Genomic DNA, 10,003 nt, shown 5'->3' on the forward strand with positions numbered 1-10,003 from the left:
TCACTGTTCTCACAGTTGTGCTGCTCCATCCTCTATCACTGTTCTCACATTCTGCCTGCTCTCTCCTTTCTCACTTTTCAGACTCCTGCTGCTCTCTCCTTTCTCACTGTTCTAAGACTCCCACTGCACTCTGCTCTATCAGTTTTCTCATACTCCCGCTGCTCTCCCCTCTATCACTCTTCTCACACTCGCGCTACTGTCTCCTTTCTCATTGCCCTCACTTACCTCTTCTCTCTCCTCTATCACTGTTCTCACACTCCTGCTTCCCTCTCCTCTCTCACTGTTGCCACACTCTCGCTGCTCACTCCTTGCTCACTTTTTCACACTCCCGCTGCTCTCTCCTCTATCACTGTTCTCAAACTCCCGCTGCTCTCTCCTCTATCACTGTTCTCACACTCCTGCTGCGCTCTCCTCTATCACTGTTGTCAAACTCCCGCTGCTCTCTCCTCTATCACTGTTCTCACACTCCTGCTGCGCTCTCCTCTATCACTGTTCTCACACTCTCCCTGCTCTCTCCTTTCTCACTTTTCTCAAACTCCCGCTGCTCTCTCCTTGCTCACTCTTCTCACACTCTCACTGCACTCTCCTCTATCACTTTTCTCACACTCCAGCTGCTCTCTCCTCTATCACTATTCTCACACTCCTGCTGCTCACTCCTCTATCACTATTCTCACACTCCCGCTGCTCCCTCCTTTCTCACTGTTCTCACGCTCCCGCTGCTCTCTCCTTTCTCACTGTTCTCAAACACCCGCTGCTCACTACTTTTTCATTGTTCTCAATCTACTGCGTCTCTCTCCTCTATCAAAGTTCTCATGCACCCACTGCTCTCTCCTTTCTCACTTTTTTCAGACTCCCGCTGCTCTCTCCTTTCTCACTTTACTCACGCTACTGCTGCTCTTTCCTCTCTCACTGTTCTCACACTCGCGCTGCTCTCTCCTTTCTCACTGTTCTTAAACTCCCGCTGCTGTCTCTTTTCACACTGTTCTCACACTCGTACTGCTCTCTCCTGTATCAATGTTCTCACACTCTCCCTGCTCTCTCCTTTCACACTTTTCTCTAACTCCCGCTGCTCTCTCCTTTCTCACTGTTCTTACACTCCCGCTGCACTCTCCTCTATCACTTTCCTCACACTTCCGCTGCTTTACCTTTATCAGTGTTCTCACACTCCTGCTGCCCTCTCCTTTCTCATTGTTCGCATACTCCCTCTGCTCTCTCCTCTATCACTGTTCTCACACTCATGATACCTTCTCCTCTATCACTGTTCCCTTACTCTCGCTGCTCTCTCCTTGCTCACTGTTCTCACACTCCCTCTGCTCTCTCCTCTATCACTGTTCTCACACTCCTGCTGCTCTCTCCTCTATCACTGTTCTTATGCTCCCTCTGCTCTCTCCTTTCTCACTGTTCTCTTGCTCCTGCTGCTTACTCCTTTATCACTGTTCTCAAACTCCGACAGCTCTTCCCTTTGTCACTGTTCTCATGCTCCTGCTGCTCTCTCCTCTATCTCTGTTCTCGGGTTCCCGTTGGTCTCTCCGTTCTCACTTTTCTCAGACTCCCGCTGCTCTCTCCTTCCTCACTATACTCACGCTAATGCTGCTCTCTCCTCTATCACTGTTCTCACACACCCTCTGCTCTCTCCTCTATCACTGCTCTCACACTGCTGCTGCCCTCTCCTCTATCACTGTTCCCACACTCTCGCTGCTCTCTCCTTGCTCACTGTTTTCACACTCCCGCTGCTCTCTCCTCGACCACTGTTCTCACACTCCCGCTGGTCTCTCCTCTATCACTGTTCTCACACTCGTGATGCTCTCTCCTCTATCACTGTTCTCACATTCTCACTGCTCTCTCCTTTCTCACTTTTCTCAGACTCCCGCTGCTATCTCCTTAATCACACTACTTACGCTACTGCTGCTCTCTCCTCTATCACGGTTCTCACACACCATCTGCTCTCTCCTCTATCACTGCTCTCACACTGCTGCTGCCCTCTCCTCTATCACTGTTCCCACACTCTCACTGCTCTCTCCTTGCTCACTTTTTCACACCCCCGCTGCTCTCTCCTCTATCACTGTTCTCACAATCGTGCTGCTCTCTCCTCCATCACAGTTCTCACAATCTCCCTGCTCTCTCCTTTCTCACTTTTCTCAAACACCCGCTGCTCTGTCTCCTTTCTCACTCTTCCCACACTCCCATTGCACTCTCCCCTATCACTTTTCTCACTCTCCCGCTGCCCTCCCCTCTATCACTGCACTCACACTCCCGCTGCTCTCTCCTTTCTCACTGTTCTCACACTCCCTCTGCTCTCTCCGATATCACTGCTCTCACACTACTGCTGCCCTCTCCTCTATCACTTTTCCCAAACTCTCGCTGCTCTCTCCTTGCTCACTGTTTTCACACTCCCGCTGCTCTCTCCTCGACCACTGTTCTCACACTCCCGCTGCTCTCTCCTCTATCACTGTTCTCACACTCGTGCTGCTCTCTCCTCTATCACTGTTCTCACATTCTCCCTGCTCTCTCCTTTCTCACTTTTCTCAGACTCCTGCTGCTCTCTCCTTTCTCACTGTTCTCACAATCCCAATGCACTCTCCTCTATCAGTTTTCTCACACTACCGCTGCTCTACCCTCTATCACTCTTCTCACACTCGCGCTACCCTCTCCTTTCTCATTGGCGTCACTTACCTCTTTTCTCTCCTCTATCACTGTTCTCACACTCCTGCTTCCCTCTCCTCTATCACTGTTGCCACACTCTCGCTGCTCTCTCCTTGCTCATTTTTTCACACTCCCGCTGCTCTCTCCTCTATCACTGTTCTCACAATCGTGCTGCTCTCTCCTCTATCACTGTTCTCACACTCTCCTTGCTCTCTCCTTTCTCACTTTTCTCAAAAACCCGCTGCTCTCTCCTTGCTCACTCTTCTCACACTCCCACTGCACTCTCCTCTATCACTTTTCTCACACTCCCGCTGCTCTCCCCTCTATCACTGTTCTCACACTCGCGCTGCTCTCTCCTTTCTCACTGTTCTTAAACTCCCGCTGCTGTCTCTTTTCACACTGTTCTCACACTCGTACTGCTCTCTCCTGTATCAATGTTCTCACACTCTCCCTGCTCTCTCCTTTCACACTTTTCTCTAACTCCCGCTGCTCACTCCTTTCTCACTTTTCTTACACTACCGCTGCACTCTCATCTATCACTTTTCTCACACTCCCGCTGCTCGACCTTTATCAGTGTTCTCACACTCCTGCTGCCCTCTCCTTTCTCACTGTTCTCATACTCCCTCTGCTCTCTCCTCTATCACTGTTCTCACACTCATGATACCTTCTCCTCTATCACTGTTCCCTTACTCTCGCTGCTCTCTCCTTGCTCACTGTTCTCACACTCCCTCTGCTCTCTCCTCTATCACTGTTCTCACACTCCTGCTGCTCTCTCCTCTATCACTGTTCTTATGCTCCCTCTGCTCTCTCCTTTCTCACTGTTCTCTTGCTCCTGCTGCTTACTCCTTTATCACTGTTCTCAAACTCCGACAGCTCTTCCCTTTGTCACTGTTCTCATGCTCCTGCTGCTCTCTCCTCTATCTCTGTTCTCGGGTTCCCGCTGGTCTCTCCGTTCTCACTTTTCTCAGACTCCCGCTGCTCTCTCCTTCCTCACTATACTCACGCTAATGCTGCTCTCTCCTCTATCACTGTTCTCACACACCCTCTGCTCTCTCCTCTATCACTGCTCTCACACTGCTGCTGCCCTCTCCTCTATCACTGTTCCCACACTCTCGCTGCTCTCTCCTTGCTCACTGTTTTCACACTCCCGCTGCTCTCTCCTTTCTCACTGTTCTCAAACACCCGCTGCTCACTACTTTTTCATTGTTCTCAATCTACTGCGTCTCTCTCCTCTATCAAAGTTCTCATGCACCCACTGCTCTCTCCTTTCTCACTTTTTTCAGACTCCCGCTGCTCTCTCCTTTCTCACTTTACTCACGCTACTGCTGCTCTTTCCTCTCTCACTGTTCTCACACTCCCGCTGCTCTCTCCTTTCTCACTGTTCTTAAACTCCCGCTGCTGTCTCTTTTCACACTGTTCTCACACTCGTACTGCTCTCTCCTGTATCAATGTTCTCACACTCTCCCTGCTCTCTCCTTTCACACTTTTCTCTAACTCCCGCTGCTCTCTCCTTTCTCACTGTTCTTACACTCCCGCTGCACTCTCCTCTATCACTTTCCTCACACTTCCGCTGCTTTACCTTTATCAGTGTTCTCACACTCCTGCTGCCCTCTCCTTTCTCATTGTTCGCATACTCCCTCTGCTCTCTCCTCTATCACTGTTCTCACACTCATGATACCTTCTCCTCTATCACTGTTCCCTTACTCTCGCTGCTCTCTCCTTGCTCACTGTTCTCACACTCCCTCTGCTCTCTCCTCTATCACTGTTCTCACACTCCTGCTGCTCTCTCCTCTATCACTGTTCTTATGCTCCCTCTGCTCTCTCCTTTCTCACTGTTCTCTTGCTCCTGCTGCTTACTCCTTTATCACTGTTCTCAAACTCCGACAGCTCTTCCCTTTGTCACTGTTCTCATGCTCCTGCTGCTCTCTCCTCTATCTCTGTTCTCGGGTTCCCGCTGGTCTCTCCGTTCTCACTTTTCTCAGACTCCCGCTGCTCTCTCCTTCCTCACTATACTCACGCTAATGCTGCTCTCTCCTCTATCACTGTTCTCACACACCCTCTGCTCTCTCCTCTATCACTGCTCTCACACTGCTGCTGCCCTCTCCTCTATCACTGTTCCCACACTCTCGCTGCTCTCTCCTTGCTCACTGTTTTCACACTCCCGCTGCTCTCTCCTCGACCACTGTTCTCACACTCCCGCTGGTCTCTCCTCTATCACTGTTCTCACACTCGTGATGCTCTCTCCTCTATCACTGTTCTCACATTCTCACTGCTCTCTCCTTTCTCACTTTTCTCAGACTCCCGCTGCTATCTCCTTAATCACACTACTTACGCTACTGCTGCTCTCTCCTCTATCACGGTTCTCACACACCCTCTGCTCTCTCCTCTATCACTGCTCTCACACTGCTGCTGCCCTCTCCTCTATCACTGTTCCCACACTCTCACTGCTCTCTCCTTGCTCACTTTTTCACACCCCCGCTGCTCTCTCCTCTATCACTGTTCTCACAATCGTGCTGCTCTCTCCTCCATCACAGTTCTCACAATCTCCCTGCTCTCTCCTTTCTCACTTTTCTCAAACACCCGCTGCTCTGTCTCCTTTCTCACTCTTCCCACACTCCCATTGCACTCTCCCCTATCACTTTTCTCACTCTCCCGCTGCCCTCCCCTCTATCACTGCACTCACACTCCCGCTGCTCTCTCCTTTCTCACTGTTCTCACACTCCCTCTGCTCTCTCCGATATCACTGCTCTCACACTACTGCTGCCCTCTCCTCTATCACTTTTCCCAAACTCTCGCTGCTCTCTCCTTGCTCACTGTTTTCACACTCCCGCTGCTCTCTCCTCGACCACTGTTCTCACACTCCCGCTGCTCTCTCCTCTATCACTGTTCTCACACTCGTGCTGCTCTCTCCTCTATCACTGTTCTCACATTCTCCCTGCTCTCTCCTTTCTCACTTTTCTCAGACTCCCGCTGCTCTCTCCTTTCTCACTGTTCTCACAATCCCAATGCACTCTCCTCTATCAGTTTTCTCACACTACCGCTGCTCTACCCTCTATCACTCTTCTCACACTCGCGCTACCCTCTCCTTTCTCATTGGCGTCACTTACCTCTTCTCTCTCCTCTATCACTGTTCTCACACTCCTGCTGCCCTCTCCTCTATCACTGTTGCCACACTCTCGCTGCTCTCTCCTTGCTCATTTTTTCACACTCCCGCTGCTCTCTCCTCTATCACTGTTCTCACAATCGTGCTGCTCTCTCCTCTATCACTGTTCTCACACTCTCCTTGCTCTCTCCTTTCTCACTTTTCTCAAAAACCCGCTGCTCTCTCCTTGCTCACTCTTCTCACACTCCCACTGCACTCTCCTCTATCACTTTTCTCACACTCCCGCTGCTCTCCCCTCTATCACTGTTCTCACACTCGCGCTGCTCTCTCCTTTCTCACTGTTCTTAAACTCCCGCTGCTGTCTCTTTTCACACTGTTCTCACACTCGTACTGCTCTCTCCTGTATCAATGTTCTCACACTCTCCCTGCTCTCTCCTTTCACACTTTTCTCTAACTCCCGCTGCTCACTCCTTTCTCACTTTTCTTACACTACCGCTGCACTCTCATCTATCACTTTTCTCACACTCCCGCTGCTCGACCTTTATCAGTGTTCTCACACTCCTGCTGCCCTCTCCTTTCTCACTGTTCTCATACTCCCTCTGCTCTCTCCTCTATCACTGTTCTCACACTCATGATACCTTCTCCTCTATCACTGTTCCCTTACTCTCGCTGCTCTCTCCTTGCTCACTGTTCTCACACTCCCTCTGCTCTCTCCTCTATCACTGTTCTCACACTCCTGCTGCTCTCTCCTCTATCATTGTTCTTATGCTCCCTCTGCTCTCTCCTTTCTCACTGTTCTCTTGCTCCTGCTGCTTACTCCTTTATCACTGTTCTCAAACTCCGACAGCTCTTCCCTTTGTCACTGTTCTCATGCTCCTGCTGCTCTCTCCTCTATCTCTGTTCTCGGGTTCCCGCTGGTCTCTCCGTTCTCACTTTTCTCAGACTCCCGCTGCTCTCTCCTTCCTCACTATACTCACGCTAATGCTGCTCTCTCCTCTATCACTGTTCTCACACACCCTCTGCTCTCTCCTCTATCACTGCTCTCACACTGCTGCTGCCCTCTCCTCTATCACTGTTCCCACACTCTCGCTGCTCTCTCCTTGCTCACTGTTTTCACACTCCAGCTGCTCTCTCCTCGACCACTGTTCTCACACTCCCGCTGCTCTCTCCTCTATCACTGTTCTCACACTCGTGCTCCTCTCTCCTCTATCACTGTTCTCACATTCTCCCTGCTCTCTCCTTTCTCACTTTTATCAGACTCCCGCCGCTCTCTCCTTTCTCACTGTTCTAACACTCCCACTGCACTCTCCTCTATCAGTTTTCTCACACTACCGCTGCTCTACCCTCTATCACTCTTCTCACACTCGCGCTACTCACTCCTTTCTCATTGGCCTCACTTACCTCTTCTCTCTCCTCTATCACTGTTCTCACACTCCTGCTGCCCTCTCCTCTATCACTGTTGCCACACTCTCGCTGCTCTCTCCTTGCTCACTTTTTCACACTCCCACTGCTCTCTCCTCTATCACTGTTCTCACAATCGTGCTGCTCTCTCCTCTATCACTTTTCTCACACTCTCCCTGCTCTCTCCTTTCTCACTTTTCTCAAAAACCCGCTGCGCTCTCCTTGCTCACTCTTCTCACACTCCCACTGCACTCTCCTCTATCACTGTTCTCACACCCGTACTGCTCTCTCCTGTATCACTGTTCTCACATTCTCCCTGCTCTCTCCTTTCTCACTTTTATCAGACTTCCGCTGCTCTCTCCCTTCTCACTGTTCTAACACTCCCACTGCACTCTCCTCTATCAGTTTTCTCACACTACCGCTGCTCTACCCTCTATCACTCTTCTCACACTCGCGCTACTCACTCCTTTCTCATTGGCCTCACTTACCTCTTCTCTCTCCTCTATCACTGTTCTCACACTCCTGCTGCCCTCTCCTCTATCACTGTTGCCACACTCTCGCTGCTCTCTCCTTGCTCACATTTTCACACTCCCGCTGCTCTCTCCTCTATCACTGTTCTCACAATCGTGCTGCTCTCTCCTCTATCACTTTTCTCACACTCTCCCTGCTCTCTCCTTTCTCACTTTTCTCAAAAACCCGCTGCGCTCTCCTTGCGCACTCTTCTCACACTCCCACTGCACTCTCCTCTATCACTGTTCTCACACTCGTACTGCTCTCTCCTGTATCAATGTTCTCACACTCTCCCTGATCTCTCCTTTCTCACTGTTCTTAAACTCCCGCTGCTGTCTCTTTTCACACTGTTCTCACACTCGTACTGCTCTCTCCTGTATCAATGTTCTCACACTCTCCCTGCTCTCTCCTTTCACACTTTTCTCTAACTCCTGCTGCTCTCTCCTTTCTCACTGTTCTTACACTCCCGCTGCACTCTCCTCTATCACTTTTCTCACACTCCCGCTGCTCTACCTTTATCAGTGTTCTCACACTCCTGCTGCCCTCTCCTTTCTCACTGTTCTCATACTCCCTCTGCTCTCTCCTCTATCACTGTTCTCACACTCATGATACCTTCTCCTCTATCACTGTTCCCTTACTCTCACTGCTCTCTCCTTGCTCACTGTTCTCACACTCCCTCTGCTCTCTCCTCTATCACTGTTCTCACACTCCTGCTGCTCTCTCCTCCATCACTGTTCTTATGCTCCCTCTGCTCTCTCCTTTCTCACTGTTCTCTTGCTCCTGCTGCTTACTCCTTTATCACTGTTCTCAAACTCCGACAGCTCTCCCCTTTGTCACTGTTCTCATGCTCCTGCTGTTCTCTCCTCTATCTCTGTTCTCGTGTTCCTGCTGGTCTCTCCTTTCTCACTTTTCTCAGACTCCCGCTGCTCTCTCCTTCCTCACTATACTCTTCTGTAACCGCTATCACTGTTCTAACAATCGTGCTGCCCTCTCTTCTATCACTGTTGCCACACTCTCGCTGCTCTCTCCTTGCTCACTTTTTCACACTCCCGCTGCTCTCTACTCTATTACTGTTCTCACAATCGTGCTGCTCTCTCCTCTATCACTGCTCTCACACTGCTGCTGCCCTCTCCTCTATCACTGTTCCCACACTCTCACTGCTCTCTCCTTGCTCACTTTTTCACACCCCCGCTGCTCTCTCCTCTATCACTGTTCTCACACTCGTGCTGCTCTCTCCTCTCTCACTGTTCTCACATTCTCCTTGCTCTCTCCTTTCTCACTTTTATCAGACTCCCGCTGCTCTCTCCTTTCTCACTGTTCTAACACTCCCACTGCTCTCTCCTCTATCAGTTGTCTCACACTACCGCTGCTCTACCCTCTACCACTCTTCTCACACTCGCGCTACTGACTCCTTTCTCATTGGCCTCAATTACCTCTTCTCTCTCCTCTATCACTGTTCTCACACTCCTGCTGCACTCTCCTCTATCACTGTTGCCACACTCTCGCTGCTCTCTCCTTGCTCACTTTTTCACACTCCCACTGCTCTCTCCTCTATCACTGTTCTCACAATCGTGCTGCTCTCTCCTCTATCACTTTTCTCACACTCTCCCTGCTCTCTCCTTTCACACTTTTCTCAAAAACCCGCTGCGCTCTCCTTTCTCACTGTTCTTACACTCCCGCTGCACTCTCCTCTATCACTTTTCTCACACTCCCGCTGCTCTACCTTTATCAGTGTTCTCACACTCCTGCTGCCCTCTCCTTTCTCACTGTTCTCATACTCCCTCTGCTCTCTCCTCTATCACTGTTCTCACACTCATGATACCTTCTCCTCTATCACTGTTCCCTTACTCTCGCTTCTCTCTCCTTGCTCATTGTTCTCACACTCCCTCTGCTCTCTCCTCTATCACTGTTCTCACACTCCTGCTGCTCTCTCCTCTATCTCTGTTCTTATGCTCCCTGTGCTCTCTCCTTTCTCACTGTTCTCTTGCTCCTGCTGCTTACTCCTTTATCACTGTTCTCAAACTCCGACAGCTCTCCCCTTTGTCACTGTTCTCATGCTCCTGCTGCTCTCTCCTCTATCTCTGTTCTCGTGTTCCCGCTGGTCTCTCCTTTCTCACTTTTCTCAGACTCCCGCTGCTCTCTCCTTCCTCACTATACTCACGCTACTGCTGCTCTCTCCTCTATCACTGTTCTCACACACCCTCTGCTCTCTCCTCTATCACTGCTCTCACACTGCTGCTTCCCTCTCCTCTATCACTGTTCCCACACTCTCGCTGCTCTCTCCTCTATCACTGTTTTCACACTCGCGCTGCTCTCTCCTCGACCACTGTTCTCACACTCCCGCTG

This window comes from Carcharodon carcharias, chromosome 30 (assembly GCF_017639515.1).
Source record: "Carcharodon carcharias isolate sCarCar2 chromosome 30, sCarCar2.pri, whole genome shotgun sequence".
Classification (NCBI taxonomy): Eukaryota; Metazoa; Chordata; class Chondrichthyes; order Lamniformes; family Lamnidae; genus Carcharodon; species Carcharodon carcharias.